The 27,761-nt window shown below is 41.3% G+C and overlaps 1 long non-coding RNA gene across 1 annotated transcript in view; it reads right to left on the reverse strand.

Moving 5' to 3' along the window:
* Positions 1–27,761, reverse strand: part of LOC134810543 (uncharacterized) — a 140,262-nt gene that overhangs the window by 105,500 nt on the left and 7,001 nt on the right. The window contains exon 2 of the long non-coding RNA XR_010158882.1: positions 3,127–3,305. This is a non-coding gene — a long non-coding RNA (uncharacterized LOC134810543). The remainder of the gene's footprint in view (positions 1–3,126; positions 3,306–27,761) is intronic.

The following is a 27,761-nucleotide window of genomic DNA, read 5'->3' on the forward strand; positions in this document are numbered from 1 at the left end:
AAATTGTCCTTCACAGATGACATGATCTTACCTCTACAAAAACTTAAAGACTCCACCAACAAACTCTTAGATCTGATAATTAAATTCAGTAATGTTGCAGGATGTAAAACCAACATACAAAAATCAGTAGCATTTCTATACATCAATAATGAACTAGCTGAGAAAGAAACCAAGAAGGTAATTCCATTTACATATCTACCAAAAAAAACCCTTCCGAGTAATATATTTAACTAATGAGATGAAAGAGCTCTACAAGTAAAACTATAATACAAAATGCCAATGAAAAATTTGAAGAGGACGCAAACAAATGGAAAGACATCTCATGTTTATGAATTGGAATAATTAATATCATTAAAATGGCTATACTGCCCAAAGCAATCTATAGATTCAAAACAATCCCTATCAAAATATCAATGCCACTTTTCTTAGAAATAGAAAAGCAATTCTAAAGTTCATGTGGAACCAAAAAAGAGCCTAAGTAGCCAAAGTATTTCTGAGCAAAAATAATAAAGCTAAAGGCATTACACTACCTGACTTTGAAATATATTTCAAGACTGTGGTAACCAAAAAAGCATGGTACACATCAATGGAACAGAATAGAGAACACAGAAATAAACCTATGTATTTACAGCCAACTGATTTTTGACAAAGTCAATGAAAACAGGCACTAGGGAAAGAACATGGTCTTCAATAAATGGTGCTGGGAAAATTGGATATCCATAGGCAGATGAATGAAACTGGACCCCTATCTTTCACCATATACAAAAATCAACTCAAGATAGATTAATGACTTAAAAGTGAGACACTGGACAAAGTGTCTCACGACTATAATCTCAACACTTTGGGAGGCCAAGGTAGGAAGATCACTTGAAGCCAGGAGTTTGATACCAGCCTGGGCAAATAACAAGAACCCAACTCTACAAAAAAAAATTAATAAAAGTAAGACTCAAAACTATAAAAATACTAGAAGAAAACATAGGGGAGATACTTCAGGACATTGTTCTGGGCAAATTCTATGAAAAAGGTGATGGCTAAGGAAACAATCAACAGAGTGAAGAGACAATCTACAAAATGGGCAAAAATATTTGCAAACTATGAATCTGACAAGGGATTAATATCCAGAATATATAAGGAACTCAAACACCACAACAGCAAAAAAACAAAAACAAAAACAAAACAAAACACAAATAATATGGCTGATTTAAAAATCAGTAAAAGATCTAAACAGAGATTTCTCAAATGAAGACACACAAGTGGCCAATAAGTTCATGAGAACATGCTCACCATCACTAACCATTAGGGAAAGGCAAATCAAAACCAAAGTGAGATATCACTCACCCTGGTTAAAATGTCTATCATAAAAAATAAACAAAATAAGAAGTGCTAGCAAGGATGCAGAGAAAGGGAAACTCTTATATGCTATTGAAGGGAATGCAAAACTACACTTACGAGCAACAGTAAGGAGGTTTCTCAGAAAATTAAAAATAGAACTATCATATTATCCAACAATCCTACTAGTGTGTATATATCCAAAGGAAATGAAATCAGTATGTTGAAGAGATAATGCAGTCCCATGTTCATTGTAGCATTATTCACACTAACCAAGCTATGGAATCAACGTAAGTGTCCACCAGTGGCTGACTGGATAAAGAAAATGTTGTATATGTGCATAGTGGAATACTATTCAGCCATAAAAAAGATGAAATCCTGTTATTTGTAACAACATGAATGAACCTAGAAAACAATTACGTTAATGAAATAGGCCAAGCACATAAGGACAAATGTTGTATGATCTCACTCATGTGTAGAATCTAAAAAAATATTGATCTCATAGAAGCATATAAAAGAACAGTGGTTACCAGAGACTGGCGAGTGTAGGTGAGGAGAGGGAAAGAAAGAGAAGTTGGTCAATGAGCACAAAGTTACAGTTAGACAGGAGAAATAAATTCTGGTGTGCTGTTGCACAGCAGAGTGACTATAGTAGACAATACTGTATGGTACACTTCAAAGTAACTCGGAGAGAGGATTTTAAATGCTTTTTTTTTTTTTCGAGACAGACTCTTGCTTTGTCTCCAGGCTGGAGTGCAGTGGTGCAATCTCGGCTCACTGCAACCTCTGCCTCCTGGGTTCAAGGGATTCTCCTGCCTCAGCCTCCCAAGTAGCTAGGACTACAGGCACGCACCACCAGGCCCAGCTAATTTTTGTATTTTTAGTAGTGACGGGGTTTCACCATGTTGGCCAGGATAGTCTTGATCTCTTGACCGTGTGATACCCCTGCCTCAGTTAAGTGTTCTTACTACAAAGAAATGGCAGGCATTTGAGATGATCAATATGCTAACCATTCTGATTTGATCATTACATAATGTACAGCAAACATCACACTACATCTCATAAATATATATAATTATTATGTGACAATGAAAAACAAAATAAAACTTATTACAAAAAAGGAGTATGATTTGACTGCCACCCCTGTCCCCGACTTATTTCTCCTGGTGCCTTTTACCTGGTTTATCTCCTCTCCTGCTGGTGTTGGTTGTTTCTAGCAGTTGTGGCTGCTGCAGCTGGAGGTGGGCTTGCCTGGGCAGAGGTAGGAATATCTATAGGCATCCCTGGAGGCAGTATCTGACTTCCTCCAGAGGTTCCAGAAGCTGGACACTGAGCTACAATTCATTGTCCTAATATCCCCCACTGGGAACCAGCTGGAGAGGTAGTATGTATACCCTTATATCCCAAATAGCCTCTTCTCCATTCTATCAACTTTCTCTTATTCCAGCCCTCTGACATCCTTTCTTTAGATGCCCTAGGAGCAAACCGCTTCAAAGAGACTCCAGGGAGAAAGAAGACATCCACACTACATTGATTAATTGGCTTTAAATGAAAAATAACAAATCACTATCCTTAAAGTGAACTTACATAGAGAAGTCTTATCTTAACAACAACAGAAAAAGATTTACTTCTTTTCTCGGTCAAATGAAGATTGACTTCCTCATTTTCTCAAAGGGACCTTTAATTAAAACTGATTTGAGCAAAGGATGGGAGCAAATGTTTACTGATTTCCCACTCTGTGCCAGACATTGTGTTAAGCTCTTATGTAATCCCATCCCATGGGGTATGTGTTTTTACCTCCAGTTTATGGGTGAGGAAACTGAGGCCCAGAGAAGGTCAATGACTTGGCCTTGTTCATCCAGATAGCGATTGAAGGGGAAGGAATTGAGACTTTGCTGGGCTTGGCTCCAAAACAAAGACTGCTTCCAGGCCATTATGCTGTAGATCTCTGGGACAGGATGATCTATAGGGCAGACCTGGCAAAATAAATATGTTACATCGTAAACATCAGACAAGTCAGATATTTGTCAAAGCAAACAAATTCTAATGTGAGGTGAAACAGGAGAGATCCTCTTGTCTCTGAATCTCCATACTACCCTTGAGTGAACAAAGTAATTATTGGTTGAGGCAAAATCATGGCATCTGTATAACTCATTAGCTCTTATTTGTTTAAAGTCTGATGGTGTATGACAAAAGAATTTGTTCCAGATGTCAAATCAGCACAATAGAGCTTAACAGTCTGTGTTAGAAAAGCTCCAATGCAGAAGACTCAGGAGGCTACCAAGGCAAAACGAGCAGCTGGTCAAAACCAGTAGAACCTCTCGGAGAGTCCCCACCTCCGGTCCAGGGAAATCGCCACATCCCACCCCTCAATCCAAGTTCTGTCCCTCCTCAGCCATCAATTATTTGCCTATGACTCTGAATGTTAATGCTTTTTCCATTCTCTGAAGTTAAGGTATTTAAAAGGATTATTAAGGTACATACTCTTTAGCGTTTGATGCTGGAAAAACATCTTATCTGAAAAAAATATGTATACATGAGGACTAAGCTCTGATTTCTTTTCTTGCCCAAATTCCTATCCAAGGGGTCTGGAGAGTCATGGCCTACAAACCATAAATTCTCATCAGATGGGTTTTATTTTACATTTTTATTTTATTTATTTATTTATGTATTTATTTTTTTGAGACGGAGTCTCTCTCTGTCGCCTAGGCTACAGTGCAGTGGCGCAATCTCGGCTCACTGCAAGCTCCGCCTCCTGGGTTCACGCCATTCTCCCGCCTCAGCCTCCGGAGTAGCTCGGACTACAGGCGCCTGCCACCACGCCCGGCTAATTTTTTGTATTTTGTTAGTGGAGGCAGGGTTTCACCGTGTTAGCCAGGATGGTCTCCATCTCCTGACCTCGTGATCCGCCCGCCTCGGCCTCCCAAAGTGCTGGGATTACAGGCGTGAGCCACTGCGCCCGGCCCAGATGGGTTTTATTTAACCCTATATTTTGTGACTTACTTTCTAATCTAACTCTGGCATAACATTATGTGACAAAGAAGAAAGTCAAAATATTTTACCCCAAAATACGTTTCTTTGCCATATCTTGAAATGGCCCTGCAAAGCTCTCCTTTGTGGGCAAAAACTTGCATCTGTAAAGAATCTCTATCAACATAGCTAGATCTTTTTGTTACAGGCCCTCTCAATCCTAAAGACATTAACTAAGAGTCTAGCACCTTTTGATGATCTGAATAGGAAACATTTGTCATCTATTGTCTCTAAGGGCAGCCACTATAACACTTCAAAAGAACCTTGGTCTCCACAATCTTTTACCTTAACCTGGACATTTCTTTTGTATGGATCCCAGGTCTTTAGACAAACTCAACCAATTGTCAACCAGGAAATGTTTAAATTTTCCTATAGCCTGGAAGCCCTTGCTTGGAGTTGTCCCGCCTTCCTGAATGTATTCCTTAAATGTATTTGATTGATGTCTCATGCCTCCTAAAAATGTATAAAACCAAGGTGTACCCTGACTACCTTGGACACATGTTCTCAGGACCTCCTGAGGGCTGTGTCATGAGCCATAGTCACTCACATTTGGCTCAAATCAAATCTCTTCAAATATTTTACAGAGCTTGACTCTTTTTGATGACATACATATGTCTATATTTTTTAATTGCATAAGTTAAATGACCAAATTCAGTATGTTTTGCTCACTGCTTGTCAGAAAGCTCAGTGCCCACTTTTCTACTCAAGTGCAAAGTGCAGCATTGCCTAATTTCCTCATAAAATTATATGCTGTATTAGGGTTTCTCAGAAAAACAGAGATTATATATAATCTCTGCTGTTGCAAAGGTTTTATTTTAAGAGCTACTACGGTTATCTGAACTTGGCTGTTGCATAGAATTTATTCTAAGACCTAAACTCTCCATATATATTTGGAGCACTTTGCATTGTTATGCAAATAATTATAAAATTATGAAAATTGGTTTATGTGATTATGAAGGCCAGGAAGTCCAATGATCTGTTACCTGTAAGCTGGAGAACCAGGAAAGCTGATGGTGTAACTTTCAGTCCAAGGACAAAGGTCTGAGAACCAGGGCAGGGGTTAGGGGACAGGCTGGTATAAGTCCTGGAGTCCAAAGACCCAAGAATCAGTAGCTCCAATGTTCAAGGGCAGGAAAAGATGGATGTCCCAGCTCCAGAAAAGAAAAATAATTAGCCCTCCCTCAGCCTTTTCGTTCTATCTGGACTCTCAATGGATTGGTTGGCATTCACCCACGTTACTCTTTTTTTTTTTTGAGATGGAGTTTTGTTCTTGTAGCCCAGGCTGGAGTGCAATGGCGTGATCTCGGCTCACTGCAACCTCTGCCTCCCGGGTTCAAGCAATTTCCCTGCCTCAGACTCCTGAGTAGCTGGGATTACAGGTGCATGCCACCACGCCCAGCAAATCTTTGTATTTTTAGTAGAGATGGGGTTTCATCATGTTGTCCAGTCTGGTCTCGAACTCCTGACCTCAGGTAATCCACCCGTCTTGGCCTCTTAAAGTGCTGGGATTACAGGCATGAGCCACTGCACTCGGCCTTTTCCCACATTACTAAGAGCAGCTCTTCTTCACTCAGTCTACTGATTCAAATGCTAATCTCCTCCAGAAACACCCTCACAGACACCCCCAGAGATAATGTTTTGCTAGTTGTATGGGTATCCCTTAACCTAGTCAAGTTGACATATACAATTAACTCTCACTTATGCCCACCCTGTTATATGTCTTCTTTTATCACTATTTAAATTTTCCTCTGTTGTTTGTATGAATTGTTATTCCTTTTATCCTAGTTTATTGTTTCCTTAGTAATTATGACCACCCGGCATATTATTTATTTGTAAATCAGTTTGTTATCTATCTTCTAACTTAAATGTAAAACCCCAAACTATAAAAATCCTGGAAGAAAACCTAGGCAGTATCATCCTGGACCTAGGAACGGGCAAATATTTCATGACAAAGACATCAAAAGCAATCACAATGAAAACAAAAATTGACAAGTGGGATCTAATTAAACTGAAGAGCTTCTGCACAGCAAAAGAAACTATCAACAGAGTAAACAGACAACCTACAGAATGGGAGACAATATTTGCAAACTATGTATCTGACAAAGACCTAATATCCAGCATCTATAAGGAATTTAAACAAATTTACAAGAGAAACCACCCCATTGAAAAGTGGGCAAAGGACATGAATAGACATTTTTCAAAAGAAGACATACATGCGGCCAACAAGCACTTAAAAAAAGCTCAATATCACTGATCATTTGAGAAATGCAAATCAAAACCACAAAGAGATACCATCTGAAACCAATCAGATTATTAAAATGTCAAAAAATAACAGATGCTGGCAAGGTTGTGGAGAAAAGGGAACACTTACACACTGTTGGTAGAAGTATAAATTAGTTCAACAATTGTGGAAAGCAGTTGGCAATTCCTCAAAGAGCTAAAAGCTGAACTACCATTCAACCCAGCAATCCCATTACTGGGTATACACCCAGAGGAATATAGATCTTTCTACCATAAAGACACATGCATGCAAATGTTTGTTGCAGCACTATTTACAATAGCAAAGACATGTTATCAACCTAAATGCCCATCAATGACAAATTGGATAAAGAAAATATGGTATATATACACCAGGGAATACTATGCAGCCATAAGAAAGAATGAGATCATGTTATTTGCAGGAACATGGATGAAGCTGGAGGCCATTACCCAGAAACAGTAAGCCAAATACTGCAGGTTCTCACTTGTAAGTAGGAGCTTAATGTTGAGAACCCATGAACACAAAGAGAAGAACAACAGACACTGGGGTCTCCTTGAGGGTAGCAGGTGGGAGGAGGGAGAGGAGTAGAAAAGATAGCTATTGGGTACTGAGCTTAATATCCAAGTGATGTAATAATCTGCAAAACAAACCCTCGAGACACGAGTTTACCTGTGTAACAAACTTTCACATGTACTCCCGAACCAAAAAAATTTTTTTTAAAAAAGAATTCCCATTAAAAGTGTGCAAGGTGGAGACAACCATACACCTCACTTTCATAAGCCTTAGAAGTAAGAAAGGAAAGTCAAGACGTGGGTAGCATTTGAGCAATCATGATCCTTTCCAATATTCTTCCTTGGGAGATTAGAAAACCATCTATCCGGCCGTGCACGGTGGCTCATGCCTGTAATCTCAGCACTTTGGGAGGCCGAGGTGGGTGGATCACCTGAGGTCAAGAGATCACGACCATCCTGGCCAACATATTGAAACCCAGTCTCTACTAAAAATAAAAAAATTAGCTGGGCGTGGTGATGTGCACCTGTAGTCCCAGTTACTAGGGAGGCTGAGGCAGGAGAATCACTTGAACCCGGGAGGCTGAGGTTGCAGTGAGCCGAGATCATGCTACTGCACTGTAACCTGGGTGACAGAGCAAGACTCCATCTCAAAAAAAAAAAAAAAAAAAAGAAAACCATCCATCTGTTATTAAACCATCGTAACCTATACACATGCTTGATATCTGTGGCCACAGAATGATGGTCATTCCAGCTTTACTGGTTGCAATTGCTCAGGATCCTCTGATCTTTTTCTCCCATTACAGCTCATCTAGTTTCCTCCCCCTTTATTTTAATTTTGTCCATTTTTTTTACTTTCACCACAGCTCTTCTTTAGACTTTGTGTCCTTTCAGCTTGTTGACTTGATTTCCTTGCTTGACGCTGTATTCTCTACGAAGAACTTGGGAGAGAAATTAACCATTTGACCAGCTTACTCTTGAGTGTTGCCTATAAAACTCCTGAATTTTTTACCCCAGGAGTCCTCTGAGAAGGAAGGCTTGGTGTGTGTGCAATATTCACAACCCTACCCGCATTGACCTGCACTCACCAAGTCCCTGGGAACCTGAACTTCTCAGTTCTCTCCTTTTTCTGCCTGGGTCCAGCATGGTTGGGGAGGCCCTTTGGCAGCTATTAAAGTGTTTCTGGTATTAGTGACAGTGCCATTCATCTGTCACCAGCTTTATGACTTGATTGTGTGATTTCTGTTTTGTAAGTTTTCTTCTTTCTCCATAACTACCTTAATTTGGCCAAAACAAGAAGGGATATTCTATGAACTACATTCTCAGCCTATTAATAACTCATGTAAGGATGCCCACATTTTTCTACGAATAAATAGTTACCTATACTAAAGAAATTAAGACAAGTTGCCAAGACTAGGCTGAACAACCATTCTATGACCAACCCCTATTTATTGTTTTCTGCTATTGACATGGGCCAAGTCTTCAATCTTCTCCTCCCCTTGGGTTGGCACAGCTTCAGCCATCATTTCGAAAGCCCTCACTGGCACTTAGAATGTTTAGTAGATCCTCTTTAAAATAAAACAACTTTCTCTAATTTTCCATAGTTATAGGGTGACATGATCCATTCCTCACTAATATCAAATATGAAATATTGCCCTTATTGTGTGACACATGCAAGCATTGATCCTTCATTTTTGTGCTTTGTTCTCCCTCATCTGTGAGGGCTGTCTTTCTGACAGGAATATGAGATCCTCAAAGACGGACAATGTTTCTTAACATTCCTGCATTTTCAAATAACCTAGAACAGTGCATCTTACATGGGGAGTCATTGATAAATATTTGTCATTGGAAATAGATATTCACTTTTATTTTATTTTATTTTGAGACAGAGTCTTGCTGTGTTACCCATGCTGGAGCGCAGTGCCATGATCTCAGCTCACTGCAATCTCTGCCTCCTCAGTTCAAGTGATTCTCGTGCCTCAGCCTCCCTAGTAGCTGGGATTACAGGTGTGTGCCACCACGCCTGGCTAATTTTGTATTTTTAGAAGGGCAGGTTTTGCCATGTTGGTCAGGCTGGTCTCAAACTCCTGACCTCAAGTGACCCACTCACCTTGGCCTCCCAAAGTGCTGGGATTACAGGCATGAGCCACCAGGCCTGGCCAATATTCACTTTTAGATTCATTAATTACCTTTGTATCTTTTTGGAACTGGCACTAACAGAAGAATGGGATACACATAATTTTAGGATAAAGTGTTATCCTAAACTCAACTTGGGTCCACCCACCCAGTGCAGCAAAGCCATCAGGACTGGGCATCAGAATTGCAGCAAGAGAAAGTGAAGCATTTATTTGCAGGGTGCCGAGCAAGGAGACTAGGGCAGCTCATTCTTAAGACCTGAACTCCTACCTGGCTTACAGGTAAGACATTTTAAAGGCAAGGAAGCAGAGGTAACAGGAAAGTTATTAATCAATATGTGAATGCCATACATTGGTTTGACCTAAAAAAAGACGGGACATCTCAAAGAGGGCGCCCACAGGTCGTACGGATTCAAAGATTTTCTGATTTGTGATTGGTTAAGGAGGTAAAGTCTTGTCTAAAATTCTGTGGTCAGCAACAAAGAATACTAACTCTGGCCCACAGTGTGACCCCTCCAGACCCCTCAAAAAAGAAATTCAGGGGCAAAGGAGGTGGTTAAAGTTCAGTCCTCAGTTTCTCTTTATCTGACATCTATTTGATGGGGGTGTAGGTTTTTAAAAAACAACTCAGGGATATGTGTTAAGACGTTTCTTTAGTTTCTACAGGGAACCAAACTCTAACTTCCTTGGCTATTGTTTTAAGGTACTATCTTCTTGCTTATCAAGTTGCTCACTTAATCTTCAAGGTTAGCTAGGTGCCTGGGATTTCCCTTGGGGAAATCAAGATTTTCCTTTATTTTTATGCTTGGGAGTGAGGGGTGTCCAACAGGCCCCTAAGAGAGGATTTCTGCTCTGTCTTAAGTGGAACCCCTCTAAGCAGTCACCCCAACATTCTAGAGCAGAGGTCCCCAATCTTTTTGGCACCAGGGACTAGTTTTGTCAAACACAATATTTCTATGAACTAGGGGTAAGGATGGTTTTGGGATAATTCAAGTGCATTATGATTACTGTGCACTTTATTTCTATTATTAATACATTGTAGTATGTAACAAAATAATTAAACAACTCACTATCATGTGGAATCAGTGGCAACTGTGAGTTCGTTTTCCTCCCATTTGGGGGTGATGGGAAACCGTGACAGATCATCAGGCATTAGATTCTCATCAGGGGTGCGCAACCTAGATACCTCATGTGCACAGTTCACAATAGGGTTCGTGCTCCTGTGAGAATCTAATGCCATCACTGATCTGACAGGAAGCAGAGCTCAGGCAGTAATGAGACTGGTGTGGTGCAGCTGAAAATACAGATGAAGCTTCCCTTGCCTGCCACTCACTTCCTGCTGTGCAGCCTGGTTCCTAACAGGCCACAGAGGATCAGTTGCAGTCTATGGCCCGGGGGTTGGGGACCCCTGTGTTAGAGGATTCCATGGCTTTCAGTTTCAGTCTTGTTGGAGCTGCCTGCATTATTATATCTTCCCAGCCCAGGCATTCACTGATGGAAGAAGATGTTGCCCTCCAGCTCAATACCTATTGTTGAACTGAAGTGGTTTGTGTAGCTGACTTGCAGCCTGTCTCCATCAGCTCAAATGCTCACACACGTTTTCCAACCTTAGAGCCTTTTTATTTTCCCTTTCACACCTCCCCTGCTTCTCTTCAATTCTCCAAGCACAGTTATCTGAACTTGGCTATTGCAAAGATTTTATTCTGTGTCTTCAGGATATCTGTGCTGCTTCAATCAGTCTGAACTTCTTTTGTCCAAGGCTGACCCTCCCTGCTCTCCAACCCCTCCTCTCAATTCTCTTCCCTTAACTCCTTCCTTTGCCAATACTATGCATTTCTCAGCCAGGTCAGGCTAAGTGCTATATAGCACACAAACGCCAAGACTCAGTGGCTTAAACCCAGATCACAGCCCAATATGTGTTCATGGGGTTGTCAATGGAAAGAGTCAAACTCTAAAATATTTGAAGAGATCTCTTCTGAGCCAAATGTGACTGACCATTGGCCTGTTGACATAGTCCTCAGGAGATCCTCAGAACATGTGCCCAAGGTGGCTGGTCCACAACTAGGTTTCTTAACATTTTAGGGAGATAAGTAAGGCATCAATCATACACAGAAGACGTACATTGATTCAGTCCAGAAAGGCTGAACAAACGGAAGTGGGGGCTTCCAAGTTGCGAGTAGATTCAAAGATTTTTGGATTGGCAGTTGGTTGAAAGAGTTATTATCAATAGAAAGGAATGTCTGGGTTAGGGTTACAGTAGGGGGTTGTGGAGACTGAGGTTTTATGATGTAGATGAAGCCTCCAGGTAGCAGGCTTCAGAGACAATAGATTGCAAATATTTATCAGACTGAAAGAGTCTGTTTTATAAGTAATTCCAAAGGGGCGGCGGGTATAATGAGGCACATCTGGCTCCCCCTTCCCATCATGTCCTAAACTAGTTTTATCAGGTTAACTTTGGAATGCCCTTGTTGGAGAGCAGGCGTCCATTCAGATGGTTTGGGGAAGACCTTATAATTTTTTGTTTGTTTGTTTACAGGGTCAAGGACCCACACTCTACTATCCCCTAGAACCCCAGAGTTCTCTACTGGATATTCTGCAGTTGTCTAGAGATCTGAGGGTTAGAGAGGCATGCAGTGTGCATCATTCTGTTCATATTCCATTGTTCAGAACTCAGCCCCCGGCACTTTCCACTGCAAGGGAAGCTGGGAGGGTTCTCTTGCTCTGTGCCCAGGAGGAAAAGAAAGTGAGCGTAGAGCAGTCTTTGCCACAATCAAAGTCACAGGATATATTGAACAATACCTTATACTTTTTTTTTTAACATCCTGGGATTATTTTGTGGTTAGAGGGACTAAGCTAGAGGAAAGAATGGGGTGCATTTAATATTGGAAAGTCAGTTACTTCATAGTTGTAGTGGGTTTATTAGCAGAGATTAACCAAAAGATACAAGTCTTTTGATGATACTCATAGCATTATTTATAGCATAGCTGTACCATACACTGTTTTCTTTTTGTTTGTCTGTGTTTGTTTTTGTTTTGTTTTTCAAGATGGAGTCTTGCTCTTATTGCCCAGGCTGGAGTGCAGTGGCGCCATCTCTGCTCACTGCAACCTCCGCCTCCCAGGTTCAAGCGATTTTCCTGCATCAGCCTCCCAAGTAGCTTGGATTACAGGTGTGTACCACCAGGCCAGGCTACATTTTTTTTTTTGTATCTTTAGTAGAGACGGGGTTTCACCGTGTTGGCCAGTCTGGTCTCGAACTCCTGACCTCAGGTGATCCGCCCACCTTGGCCTTCAAAAGTGCTGGGATTACAGGCATGAGCCACCATGCCCAGCCCACGCACTGTTTTCTGGACACTTAAATATTATTTCCTTCACAACATTTCTGTGAGATATGTACTACTATTGTTCCCATTTTATAGATGAGCGAACCAAGAAAGAGATAGGTAACTTTCTCAACATCAAGCAGCTAATAAATGGCAGAGCTGAGATTTGAACCCAGTCAGTCTGATTGCCTAGGATTTATGGATATGGCAATTGTGCCTATTCACAGCTGGGATATTCTGCCCTAAAATGGGATGTAGTCAGCCAAGGCATTTTCTTGGAGGCTAAAATATATGTGAGAAGATGTGAGTGTCCCATCCACGAGCACTGAGATATGCTGTATTTTTACAGCCCACATGTAGGAGGAGCCCATTCTCCTACTTTTCTGTCTCTTTATTTTTAAAATTTATATTATTTGTATTTTGAAAATAGAGATGGGGTCTCAATGTGTTGCTCAGGCTGGTCTCGAACTCCTGGGCTAAAGTGATTTTCCCATCTCAGCCTCTCAAAGTGCTGGCATTACAGACATGAGCTTTTAATTAATTTCATTTAATTAAGATGAAAGGTGCCTAGCCTTTTCAGTCTTTTTCTCACACAAATGGTTACAAAGGACACATGGTGTTTAGCAGTTTGCCCTTTAAATTATATCTGTTGACCCTGAGGGGTATTAAAGGGGAATCAGAATGCTTCACCTTCCAATTTCTGTGCTCTTTCTCCATCTCAGCATTTCAACAATAAGAGATGTTTAATGAGCAACTACTATGTGCCAGCCATTTTTTTTTTTTGGGGGGGGGGTACCGAGGATTGGAGAAGATGGAGGCAACATGACAACTAAATGCAATGCATGCTCCTGGATGGCATTTTGGATCCTCAAGGAAAAGAGGCATCATGGAGCAATAAACCAAGCATATCAAGTGCCCACCTCTGTGTGGCCAATAGGTAATTACCTAGTATGATGTTGGCTGCTTATGAGTGCCGCAAAGAAAATAGCTAGAAGCAAGGGTAGCCAGGGGCATTCTTTCCTAAGGATATTTAAGCTAAGACATGAATGGCACGAGATAATCCACCCTTTTAAAATGTGGGGTTAGAGGTTGGGTGTGGTAGCTCACACTTGTAATCCTAGCACTTTGGGAGGCCAAGGCAAGAGGATTGCTTGAGGCCAGGAGTTTGAGACCAGCCTGGGGTAACATAGGGAGACCCCATCTCTACAAAAAATAAATAAATAAATAAATAAATTTATACAGGTGTGGTGGTAAATGCCTACATCAGGTGCGAGGATCACTTGATCCAGGGAGGTTGAGGCTGCAGTGAGTCATGACTGCACTACTACATTTCAGATTGGGTGACAGAGCAAGACTGTATTAAAACAATGTGGGGTGAGACAATTCAGGAAGGAAGAATAGCATGTTCAAAAACTCTGAGCCAACAAATTCTTCTCTGTTGATAATTATACCATTTTCTTTTTATTTACATTGTCCCCCCCCCCCTTTTTTTTTGTGAGATAGATTCTCACTCTGTCGGCCAGGCTGGAGTGCAGTGGCGTGATCTCGGCTCACTGCAACCTCCACTTCCTGGGTTCAAGTGATTCCCCTGCCTCAGCCTCCCAAGTAGCTATGATTACAGGCATGCACCACCACGCCTGGCTAATTTTTGTAGTTTTAGTAGAGGCAGGGTTTCACTATGTTGGCCAGGCTGGTCTTGAACTCCTGACCTCAGGTGATCCACCCGCCTCGGCCTCGCAAAGTGCTGGGATTACAGGTGTGAGCCACTGCGCCCAGCCCATTTTTCACATTTTTAACATTTATATTCTGCTATTTAGAAATACTGTATTTTGAAATTATTACAAATGTATAGAAGTTACAAGTACAGTTCAAGTTATTCCCATAACTGCTTCATCCATATTTCCCAGCTGTTACCATCTTATTGCATTTTTACATCTCTTCCTCCCTCTCTTGTCCCCACTCTCCCTCCCTTGCTCTTATTCTTTCTCTTTTCACACACACACACACACAAACACACACTAGTCTTTTCCTTCACCACTTGAGCTAGCTGTGGGAACAGTATACCTTCACTTGTAAATACTTCCGTGTGCATTCTCTAAAACAAAGATCTCTCATCATGCAAGCTTCTAAGTCAGGAAGTCAACATTTTCACTATGCTCCCATCCAATCCATTTAGAGCCCATTCAAATTTTACCAACTCTCTCAATGATGTGTCTTTTTCCCTTGGGGTCCAAGATGCCATCCGGGAAAATGTATTGCATCTATTCTAGTTGTCATGTCTCCTAGTGTCCTCCAACCTGGACCAATTCCTTAATCTTTCCTGTCACTTATGTCCCCAACAATTTTAAAGAATACAAGCCTCCTATTCTGTGGGATGACGCTGAGTGTGGGTTCATCTGATGTCTCTCTGTGACCAGACTCAGATCAAGGATTCCTGGTAGGGATGTCACTGACATCATACTGTGTTCTCTGCATTAAGAGTGCACGATGTCGGCCAGGCGCGGTGGCTCACGCCTGTAATCCCAGCACTTTGGGAGGCCAAGGCGGGCGGATTACCTGAGGTCGGGAGTTCAAGACCAGCCTGTCCAACATGGTGAAACCCTGTCTCTACTAAAAATACAAAAATTAGCCTGGCATGGTGGCACACACCTGTAATCCCAGCTACTCGGCAGGCTGAGGCAGGAAAATTGCTTGAGCCTGGAGGCGGAGGTTGCAGTGAGCTGAGATCGTGCCACTGCACTCCAGCCTGGCCGACAGAGCGAGATTCTGTCTCAAAAAAAAAAAAAGAAGTGCACGATGTCAATCTCTACCACCCACCGCTGGTGACACTAATTTCCAGTCACCTGGTCATGCTGGAATCTCCCGGTTTTCTCCACCAGAAGGACACTAGTTTTGCTCTTGCAATTGGTTATTGTTTTGTGGGAGCATATTCTGAGATCATGCCAGCATCCTGTACATCATCAACATACCATCCGCCTGCCTTAGCATGCCTGAATGTGCGACCACAGGTCCACTATGGCCAAAGGCCACTACAATGGTTGCCAAATGGTGACTTTCTATTTTCTTTTCTTTTCTTTTTTTTTTTTTTTTTGAGAGACGGAGCCTCGCTCTATCACCCAGGCTTGAGTGCAGTGGTGCGATCTCAGCTTACTACAACCTCTGCCTCTCTAGTTCAAGAGATTCTTCTGCCTCAGCCTCCCGAGTAGCTGGGATTACAGGCACCCACCACCACACCCAGCTAATTTTTGTATTTTTAGTAGAGATAGGGTTTCACCATGTTGGCCAGGCTGGTCTTGAACTCCTGACCTCAGGTGATCCGCCTGCCTCGGCCTCCCAAAGCCCTGGGATTACATACATGAGCCACTGTGCCCAGCCTATTTTCTATTTTCATAAGTTCTGTTACATTTATTAGCTGAACTTTTATTATAAGGAAGAGCTTCTTTTTCTTCCTCTATTTATTTATATCAGAATGAACCCAGATTCTTTTTTTTTTTTTTTTTTTTGAGATGGAGTCTCACTCTGTCGCCCAGGCTGCAGTGCAGTGGCACGATCCCAGAGATTCTTATTTTATTGAATGGATTAGAATCTAGAACACTTACTGTTTTGAAACCACTTTTTTTCTTTTTTAGTTTAGTCCCACAGTTAAATTGATTCAATGTTTACAGCCAGTCTGTTTACCATAACGTTACTGTTCATTTCTTGGTTGGCTGAAGTTTATCATCTAGTATTTCTTTAACAAGACCCTACGGGATTTACATTCTTTAAATTCTTAGCCACCTTACAATGGTCTTCTTTTTTTTCCTGTAACAGCTTTATTGAGTTATAATTCACATAACCATGCAATTCATCCATTTAAAGTGTACAATTCAATGCTTTTTAGTATATCCACAGAGTTGTCCAACTATCAACATTTTTAGGACTTTTTTATCACTTCCAAAAAGAACCCATTACCCATAAGCAGTCACTCCTCATTTACCCCAGCCTTCACCTGCCCCCCAAATCTAGATAACAACTAATGTACAGTAACAACGAATGTACTGTACTTGATGTCTCTACAGATTTGCCTATTCTGGATATTTCATGTAAATGGAATCATACAATATGTGGTCTTTTTGACTGACTTCTTTCACTTAGCACGTTTTCAAGTTTCACAAACGTGGTAGCGTGTATCAGTACTTCATTTATTTGTATGTTAAATAATATTCCATTATATGGATACACCACAGTTTATTTATCCAAAATGTGTATAAAGATTTGGGTTATTTCTACCTTTTTGGCTATGATAAATAACGTGATATAAACATTTGTGTACAAGTTTTTGTGTGGACATACACTTTCATTTGTCCTGGATATATACCTTGAAGTGGAACTGCTGGGTCATATGGCAATTCTGTGATTAACATTTTGAGTATCAACCAAATCAACCAAACTGTTTTCCAAGTGGCTGCACCAGTTTACATTCTTACCAGCAATGCACAAGGTTCCAATCTCTCTCCATCCTTACCAACACTTATTATTATCTCTCTCTTTATTTTATATTTTAGGCATTCTAGTGGATATAAAATGCCATTTCATTGTGATTTTGATTTGCTTTTCCCTGGTGTCCACTGAAGTTAAGCATCTTTTTATTTTTCTATTGGCTATTTGTATATTTTCTTTCTGTTTATTTATTTATTTATTTAGACCGAGTCTTGCTCTGTCACCTAGGCTGGAGTGTAGTGGCATGAACATGGTTCACTGCAATCTCAATCTCCTGGGCTCAAGCAATCCTCCCACCTCAGACTCCCAAGTAGCTGGGGCCACAGGCACGTGCCACCATGGTCAACCTTGTATATTTTCTTTGGAGAATGGTCTATTTCAATCTTTTGCCCATTTTTAAATTGGGTTATTCTTTCTTATTATTCTATTGTAAGAGTTCTTTACATATTCTAGATACAATTCCTTTGTTAGATATATGATCTGCAAATATTTTCTCCAATTTGTGGGTTGTCTTTTTACCTTCTTGATCATGTCCTTCGAAGCACAAAAAATATTTAATTTGGATGAAGCCAATTTACCTGTTTTTCCTTTTGTTTCTTGGGTTTTGGTGTCATATATAAACAATTATTGCCTAATCCAAGTTATGAAGACTTATGCCTATGTTTTCTTCTAGGAGTTTTATAGTTTTAGCTCTTAACATTTAATCTTTTAATGCATTTTGAATCAATTTTTTGTATACGCTGTGAGGTAGGGGTCCAACTTCATTTTTAATATGTGGATATTCTATTTCTTCAACAAAATTTGTTTAAAAAATTGTTCTGGCACAGTTACCGAAAATCAGTTAACTGTAAACTTGAAGGTTTGTTTCTGGACTTTCAATCCTATTATATTAATCTAAATGTCTATTCCTATGACAGTGCCAAAATGTTTTTTTTTTTTTTTTTGCCTTTATGCTTTAGCAAAAGTTGTGCTGGGTTTAAAATGATTGGGTCACTGTTTCTTATCTTGAAGATATTTGGTATAGCCCCACTGTCTCTAGCACTGAATATAGAGAAGCAAGCCTGAGGCCCATCCTGTAATTTTTATGCACAGGATCAACTTGATATTTTGATTCAATGACCAAGGAATTATTTCTTTATCCATAATGTGTACTATTTTTGTTCTTTTTTTTTAATTGGATGATTGGGATGCGGGTGTCTGAACCTGGAATTGGAAACAGTTATATCCTTTGATAGTCCCTTTTGAGAATGATTTTTTTTTGTATGTATGTTTGTTTTCTTTGTTTTGTTTTTGAGACATGATCTCGCTCTATTGCCCAGGCTAGTACAGTGACACAATCACAGCTCACTGCAGCCTTGAGATTCTGGGCTCAGGTGATCCTTCTGTCTCAGCCTCCTGAGTAGCTGGGACTACAGATATGCACCACCACACCTGGCTAATATTTTTTTAATTTTTACTTTTGTAGAGACAAGGTCTCACTATGTTGTCCAGGCTGCTCTCAAACTCCTGGCCTCAGGCCATCCTCCCATCTCAGCCTCCTAAAGTACTAGGATTACAGGCATGAGCCATCATGCCCAGCCATGTTTACTATTTCTTAGGAAATATTTTGGTGCTGATAGTTGCATGTCAGCTTTCCTGAGAGCCATGGTTTGCTGTTTCTGTTACATAGATTTAAACTTTTTATGGAAAATTTTCTTACAGTAAATCTTAAAATATATATTTTTGTTTTGTTATTTTAATCTTTTTCTTGGGGACAACAATTATGACATGTTGGAACTTTTTTTTTTACTTTATTCTTCGCATAGATAGATAGACAGATACATGATACATAGATATAGATTATATAGGTACTCTCTATATACATATATGAAATAGGTGTATAGGTGTTTGTTGGTTTCTTTGTTTGTTTGAGACAGGGTCTCACTCTGTCACCCAGGCTGAAGTGCAGTGGTACAATCATAGCTCACTGCAGTCTCAACCTCCCCAGGCTTAGGTGATCCTCCCACCTCAGTCTCCCGAGTAGCTGGGACTACAGGCACGCACCACCACACCTGGCTAATTTTTTTGTAGAGACAGGATCTTACCATATGGCCCAGGCTGGTCTCAAAGTGATCCACACACCTTGGCCTCCCAAAGTGCCAGGATTACAGGCGTGAGCCGCTGTACCCAGCTATTTTGCTTGCTGTTCTCAACTCTTTTCTTCATAATAATTCCTGTGCTTTCAGCTATGCTAATTCTTCTTTGTCCTTCCTTTAACACAGCTTATGTTTCTCAGTAGCTTTATCTTTCTCTTCTTCTTCCTGCTTGTTCACTACTTTCTTCCAGCTAACATTTCATCTCTGTTGTCTTGCCATATCTTCTCTGCATGCTGCTATTTCTGCTTGAGCTCTAGTTTCATAAATGCCTCTTTAAGCTTTTCTTTACTGAATGAAAGCCTGGTGATACTGGTCCTCTTGCCAAAGACCCTATTTTTCTCCATGCATTTCTCATTTGCCATTTCCCTCTGTCCCTTTCCTCCTGTTTTCTTTTATAGCTTCTATCTTGGTCTCTTTTATATTACAGTTTGTCTTTGACTGAAATGAGCTTTTTTTTTTTTTTCTGAATACAATTTATGGAAGCATCCTCCTGTGGTAGGAGGGCCGGGGGCTGTGATTCAGGCCAGAAGTTATTCCCCCTGCTTAGGACTCTTGATGCCCATGTGAGCAGACCCTGACTCTTCCAAGGCAGCAGGAGCCCTCGCGTTCCAGTCCCTGTGACTCACCCTGCCTCGGGGATGGACTTCTTCCTATAATGAGGATGCACTTGTCACAGAGATGTTCATTTTTTAGTGTTCTTAAGCATACACAGAAAATGAGTCTAACAATATGACATCTGTGGCTGTCTCTGCAGCATGTGTTACATGATGCTTTTATTCTTTTTGGTTGGCTTGTTGGACTTTTCTATATTTTCTTTCTTTTTTTTTTTTGAGACAGGTTCTCACTCTGTGACCCAGGCTGGAGTGCAGTGGCATGATCTTAGCTCACTACAACCACTGCTTCCAGGGTTCAAGTGATTCTTCTGCCTCAGCCTCCCGAGTAGCTGGAACTACAGGTGCTCGCCACCAAGCCTGGCTAATTTTTGTATTTTTAGTAGAGATGGAGTTTCACTATGATGGCCAGGCTGGTCTCTAACTCTTGGCCTCAAGTGATCTTCCCGCCTTGGCCTCCCGAAGTGCTGGGATTACAGGCATGAGCCACTGCACCCAGCCTATATTTTCATTTTTAACAAAAATGTATATTCCTTCTATAATCATAAAATCAATACATTTTATTAAAAATGGAAGCTTGATCGGTACAAAAATAGAAAGACTAGGAATTGTTATGTGAGAGCACAACAGGGTGACTATAGTGAACAGTAACTTAATTTTACTTTTTTTATTAGTTTATTTTTATTTTTATTAATTAATTAATTTATTCATTTGAACTTTTATTTTTAAGTTCAGGGGTACAAGTGTAGGTTTGTTACCTAGATAAACCTGTGTTGTGGGGGTTTGTTATACATATCATTTCATCGCCCAGGTATTAAGCCTAGTACCCATTAGTTATTTCTCCTGATCCTCTTCCTCCTGCACCCTCCACCCTCTGAAAGGCCCCAGGATGTGTAGTTTCCCCTTATGTGTCCATGTGTTCTTACCATTTAGCTCCTACTTGTAAGTGAGAATATACAGTATTTAGTTTTCCATTCCTGCGTTAGTTTGCTAAGGATAATAGCCTCCAGCTCCATCCATGTCCCTACAAAGGACATAAGCTTGTCCTTTTTTATGGCTGCATAGTATTCCGTAGCATGTATGTGCCACATTGTTTTTATCCAGTCTATCATTAATGGACACTTATGTTGATTCCATGCCTTTGCTATTGTGAATAGTGCTGCAATGAACATATGCATGCATGTGCCTCTACAATAGAATGATTTATATTCCTCTGGGTATGTACCCAGTAATGGGATTGTTGGGTCAAATTATATTTCTGTCTTTAAGTTTCTAAGGAATTGCCACACTGTCTTCCACAATGGCTGAACTAATTTATAGTCCCTTAATTTTACATTTTAAAATAACTTAAAGAGGGTAGTTTGATTGTAACTCAAAGGATAAGTGCTTGAGGGATGGATACCCTATTCTCCATGATGCACTTATTTCACATTGCATGCCTCTATCAAAACATCTCATGTACCCCATACACATATACACCTACTATGTTCTCACAAAAATTAAAAATTAAAAATAACATAAACATAAATAAAGCTGATGATCCTCCCCTGTCCCCTCAAAAAGTGGAAGTTTGCACAGCTACAGTGGAATGAGGGACAGACTTGGGTGAGTGGGAAAGTCGGAGCTACAAGCCCATGCCTCTGAAGCACTCATAGACAATGATGGGAAAATCGGAGTCATAGAGCTCAGACCTGGTAATGCAAGATAAGCCACTGCAGTTAAAGAAATCACTGGACTAAGGAAAAAAAAAAAAAAGAAATCCCGACTTGATGCTGGACAGGGAAAATCTTATACATCCGGATTATTATCATAATATCGATAATTCCCATGTGAGAGGAAGCTGGAACTCGGAGAGGTTTGGTTAATTTCCCCAAGACTCTTTCTCTATTGTAAAGATGTCAATTACATCCTGCTTTTCTAATTCCATATCCTCAGGCCTTTCTACTCCTTCTTGCCTACTTATTAGCTCTCCAGCTGGGGTGACTCAGTATATGGTGGTGCTATTAACCAAGAGAGGGAAGACCGAGGAGGGAGAGATAATGAGCTCTGTTTTGGACAGGATGAGTTACTGTGAATGTCATGCTTGCAGCTCTGCTGCAGGAATAACACGAAGGGAGAGGCATCATTTTATGTGAAAGCCCACTGTTTCTGTCACCTCGTTCCTGTCAGTCAAATGAGGAAAGAAAATCATGTTTCTAGAACCCTGCTGGTGGCTGTCTTTCTCCCAGGATGAAATCACCTAGTGAGGATGACATTGGCAATCAGGCTCTGACAGCACCTTCTCTGAGTCATCCATGAGCCAAATAGCATCAGGATCATTTCTCGGCATCCACCCTCCTCCCAGCTCTTGGACGGGGGCATTCCTGGCACCCTTGGGTTGGAGGTGGAATGGGAGAGCAATGACAGCCTTATTGAATTATCCCCGAACCTTACAGATTCACCTTCCCTGTTGTCGCCCTAAGCAGCTAGCCTTATGGGAATTTTACCAGGGCTGAGTTTTTTCCTTAAGGTTTACAAACACAGCATCTGGAATAATTCTCTGTTTTTGCACACAATATCATTTTGCCAAGACTGATTATGAAGCTTCCAAAAACAACCACCACAACAAAAATATATCCAGCCAAACTAATGCAACCTGTGTGTGATACACTTTTTGCCCAAGAGCCAGTTGTTGAACTTCAAGCCTATTTTTTAAGCATATCTATATGGAAAACAATAGTAGTGTACTATTGTATTTCCAGTTGAGATTGTATTATATGCCTGTATCCTGTACATTTTTATTTTTGTATCAGATGGGGATTCGAACACTCACTCTGCCACTTTTCGGTTCTGTTCCCCTGGGTAAGTAAGTTAGTTTCTAAACCTTACTTGCCTCATGTATAAAATCGTTATAACGATATCAATTTCACTCTTGTAAGGATCCTATTAAACGAGATAATGCATAGAAAACATTAGCACAAATCTTGCAGCATCACAAGTGCAAAATAAATAGCAGCTATTATCAATATTCTTCTGCAAAAGACAATATTGACAAAATTTACCCCAATTGTGTATATAAGATGCTCTTTCTTTTTTTCTTTTTTCTTTTCTTTTTTTTTTTTCTGAGGCAGAGTCTCACTCTGTCACCCAGGCTGGAGTGCAGTGGCGCCATCTCTGCTCACTGCAAGCTCCACATCTTGGGTTCACACCATTCTCCTGCCTCAGCCTCCCAAGTAGCTGGAACTACAGGCACCCACCACCACGCCCGGCTAATTTTTTGTATTTTTTAGTAGAGACGGGGTTTCACTGTGTTAGCCAGGATGGTCTCGATCTCCTGACCTCATGATCTGCCCGCCTCAGCCTCCCAAAGTGCTGGGATTACAGGCGTGAGCCACCACGCCTGGCCCATATGATGGTCTTTCATGAGGACATTGCCTTGTACACAATTCCAGTGTGGTTTTCGTGTTTAAGAATGAATGTGGCTGCCATGATGCATTTCAAGGCCTTCTTAGGTCTTCCTCTATGACTGCACAGAACTCCCTACTCCAGCATTTATGTAAGTAGAGTCTGTTATCAACATACAACAATAGCAGTGTCTATGAACTCTAGATAGTAAAAAAAAAAAAAAAAAGAGAGAGAGCAGAGATCACTTTTTGTTTTATGTCCCAATGTGTCCCAAGCATCTGGTACATAGTAGGATCCTAAAGATTGAATAAATAAATCACCTTCTATAAGCCAAACACCATGCAAGAGGCTTTGCCGCTCTGCTTCTGTAGAGGAGTCAGAGATCCGCTCCAACACACATTTAGCTCTTAGCCGGTGGGCTCTATAGTTGGATATAGAAACCAAACTGACACCAGGCAGATTAGCAAGAGCAAACTATATAAATTTTCTTAGTTTTATGCGTACATGGGGATCTTCACAAGAGAGTGAAGACCAAAGAAGTGGCGAAAGCAGGATGCTTTTGTACTATTTAGGCAAAGAATGATAAAATTGAGAAGAAATGGCAAGACAAAAGAAAATCTGGCTGGGGACAGTACATTTTCTGGAGGAGTTACTAGGAGATGTATAGGGGAGTGAAAAAGAGGTTGAAGCTAAGGGTTACATTTTTTTTTTTTTTAAGACTGAATCTCGCTCTGTCGCCCAGGCTGGAGTGCAGTGGCGTGATCTCAGCTCACTGCAACCTCTGCCCCCCAGGTTCAAGCGATTCTCATGCCTCAGCCTCCAGAGTAGCTGAGACCACAGGCACATGCCACCACAACCGGCTAATTTTTGTGTGTGTTTTTAGTAGAGATGGGGGCAACATGGGTTACATAATTAAGTACGTTTATTCAGGTCCTTTGAAGCTTTCCATCCCAAGTGTCTGGTGATAGAGCTATTTTCTCACCTGGTGTGAGAAATCTTTCATACTTGCTACATGTAGGAAGAGACAGGCCAGCCAGCCCTTTCTGAAACTACAATTTCTCTAATGTTTTCAACTTGAAATAATCAAGATCCTAATCTGGTATGTTTTGAGATGGCACACGCTTCACTCCTTTATGTCCTTTAATTTTCCTCTATCTCCTTGAAAACTAACTGATTCTTGTATCAGGACAGGCTAACTTGTGCTATGGTAACGAACAACCCTCCAATCTTAGCAACTTACAACAACAACAGATTCTTACTCACACCACATCTCTAACTGTTGATCAGCTGATAGCTTAGCTCCCAGGTTTTCTGACCCTAAGACCCAGGAAATGGAGCAGCCACTCTTGCTAGTCTCAGGGATGCAGAGAGAGAGAGACAGAGAGAGCAGGTGAATAACAAGCTGTCTCTCAGCTCACAGCCAGAAGTGAGACGTGTCTGTTGCACCTCCATTTCTTTGGCCTAGCATGTCATCTGGCCATGCCTAATATCAAAGGGGATGGGATAAGGGAAATGGCATTCTATTAAGCTCCTGGAAGAAGAAATAGAATTTCTGTGAAGAGTCCTTGCTTCCTCACAAGGGAAACTGAGGTTCTCGGTTAAGTCACTCAGTCAGTTGTTCAGGAATTGAATATTGATCTGACTCCAAGGCACCAGTGTACAATTTGTCTTTTTGGTCAGCTTGCTTCTCATGTCTTCATGGTGCCCGATAAGGAGATCTGCTTTTTCCTAGACCTGAATAGTCTGAGTAAACAAAACCAGGTTGCCATTTCCTATAAATATCAAATTCCAGGGAATTGTCTCCTAGGCAAGAGGGATCTCTCCAGAACCACAGGAATTGCTAGTTGGCAAGGCCCCAGGTAACACCAAGAAGCTTGCCTTTGTCACTCGGATGTGGCCCAGATTTCCAAGCTGTCGAGATCCAAGTGCCAAATGATATCAGGATTCGTTGTGGAGAAGCTGTCCTTGTAATCCCGGGAGATAATCTCTATTATCTAAGAGAGGAAGGGAGCTTGCCAGAGATAAAAATGCTCACACAAGGCCAAAATTCCCCCGAAAGTAAGTTTAAAGGGACAGTGGTGACAGAACAAAGTTTTCACATGACCACAAGACCACTTAATCCAATCCCAAGCCTCCATTTCCAAAATGGCTAGCTGGCTCAGCTTTCTGCCCTACAAAACCAAAAGGCAAATATTGTTACTGGTGCTCCAATTTCAGCAAACTCTTAGAATATTTCTACTTATATAAATGTAATGGAGGAGGAAAAAGTGTATACCTTCTTTTCTTTCTAAAACAATCACTTAGTAACTCATTACTCATCAGCTGACATTTGGAAATAGCATGGTAGCCTGAAGTCAAATCTTTTTTCGTTTCTTCAATCACTCTCCTTCACTTACAGAGTGAGTCTCAGTTGTATTTTTTAAGCAGACTGTGGAAATTCACAATTCACAGGTCATGAATTGTTGGTTTCAGCATCCTCAGCTACTGAAACCTTATTCAAACCACTTATAATAATATGAGTATCCGTTGGTGTTTTCAGCCTTTTATGTTGCCCAGCCATCTCTTATGCATTAGAGTATCAGGCTGGGCACGGTGGCTCACTCCTGTAATCCCAACACTTTGGGAGGCCGAGGCAGGCAGATCACTTGAGGTCAGGAGTTCCGGACCAGCCTGACCAACATGGACAAACCCCGTCTCTACTAAAAATACAAAATCAGCCAGGCGTGGTGGCGCACGCCTGTAATCCCAGCTACTTGGGAGGCTGAGGCAGGAGAATCGCTTGAACCCGGGAGGCAGAGGTTGCGGTGAGCCGAGATCGCTCCATTGCACTCCAGCCTGGGCAACAAGAGTGAAGCTCTGTCGCCAAAAAAAAAAAAAAAAAAAAGTGTAAGTTTAATAGGCGAGAGAAAGAGAAAAAGCTCTCTGCCCTGCAGAGATGGAGGGGCTCCTAAGTGGGTCTTCCAGTTCCATGGTGAAATGCACGGGGTTTTATAGACTAACTTGAGGAGGTGGTGTCTGATTTACATAGGGCCCAAAAGATTGGTTGGACGAGTTGTGCCATTTACATAGTGTGTGAAGAAGCTGGCCATCCCATCCTTATCCTGCATTATGAATATGGGGTCTCTACCTGGCTGGCGCCATGTTGCCTGTTCCTTTACTGTACACAAGGTTGACAAAGAAGAGAGAAGATGGAGCCGCCATGTTGAACATGCCTGGCCCCCAGGTAGCTTTTTCTGATTGGCACAGCTGCCAGCATTTCACCCGTGCAAGCTTCCAGCTTGCTTATCTATGTCAGCAGCTCGATTTTACAGGCTGCTTTTTGTTAGAGAAGAAAAGATTTGGCCGGGTGTGGTGGCTGAGGCCTGTAATCCCAGCACTTTGAGAGGACAAGGCCGGCGGATCATGAGGTCAGGAGATCGAGACCATTCTGGTCAACATGGTGAACCTCTGTCTCTACTAAAAATACAAAAATTAGCTGGGTGTGGTGGCACGTGCCTGTAATCTCAGCTACATGGGAGGCTAAGGCAGGAGAATGGCTTGAACCCAGGAGGTGGAGGTTGCAGTGAGCCGAGATTGCACCACTGCATTCCAGCCTGGCAACAGAGCAAGACTGTCTTTCAAAAAAAGAAAGAAAGAAAGAAAGAAAGAAATGATTTGTGGTGAAGCCCCATCTCTAATAAAAATACAAAAAAAAAAAAAAATAGCTGGGCGTGGTGGCGGGCACCTGTAATCCCAACTACTTGGGAGGCTGAGGCAGAAGAATTGCTTGAATCCCAGAGGCAGAGGTTGCAATGAGCTGAGATCATGCCATTGCAGTCCAGCCCGGGTGACAGAGCGAGACTCGTCTCAAAAAAAAAAAAAAAGAGAGAGAAAGAAATAATTTGAGGGCTGCTTTTTATTAAAATGGAAACCTTACCAAGGACTTACTTACCCTCACTAGCTGCCTAAATGATTTTTTTTAGCTCCTGTGTCTCTACTGACTGCTCACACTATGCTTACGTGAGTCATCTACAAGAGGGCACTAACCTGCCCTTAAACTCTGAATTTTCTGACATTGACGACATGCCTGTCCTCCCACATCCACCTATCTCCAGGTCTCTGACATTTACCTTTCTCATTGGCATGCAAGAAAATGATTGCCCTTACTTATTATTTATGTTAGTGTCAGGGGTAAAATGAGGTGGTACTTGGCACCCATAGCTGAGTCACTTTGACCATCAGAGACACAGTTTTAATGAGATTGGCTGTGTAAGGCTATGACGTGGAAGGTGAATCTCTAAAGTTCTGGGATAATTCAATAAGGTTGTCACTGCTCTTCCACCCCAGCTTCATCCCCCAAAGTGCTTGGAATGCCCCCATCCAAGAGCCAGGAGCAGGGTGGACGTCAAAAAATAATCCTGATGCTATTTGGCTCGTGGATGATTCAGAGCAGGTGCTGTCGGAGCCCTAATTTCCCTTGTTTTTGAACTATCATGTCATACTCCTTCGTGCATAACATTTTATCTCTCAGGATTTTCCTTCTTTCCCCCCACAAATAACTTTCTGTTGCTTTCCCACCTGTAATGTGGA

This window comes from Pan troglodytes, chromosome 6, assembly GCF_028858775.2.
Source record: "Pan troglodytes isolate AG18354 chromosome 6, NHGRI_mPanTro3-v2.0_pri, whole genome shotgun sequence".
Classification (NCBI taxonomy): Eukaryota; Metazoa; Chordata; class Mammalia; order Primates; family Hominidae; genus Pan; species Pan troglodytes.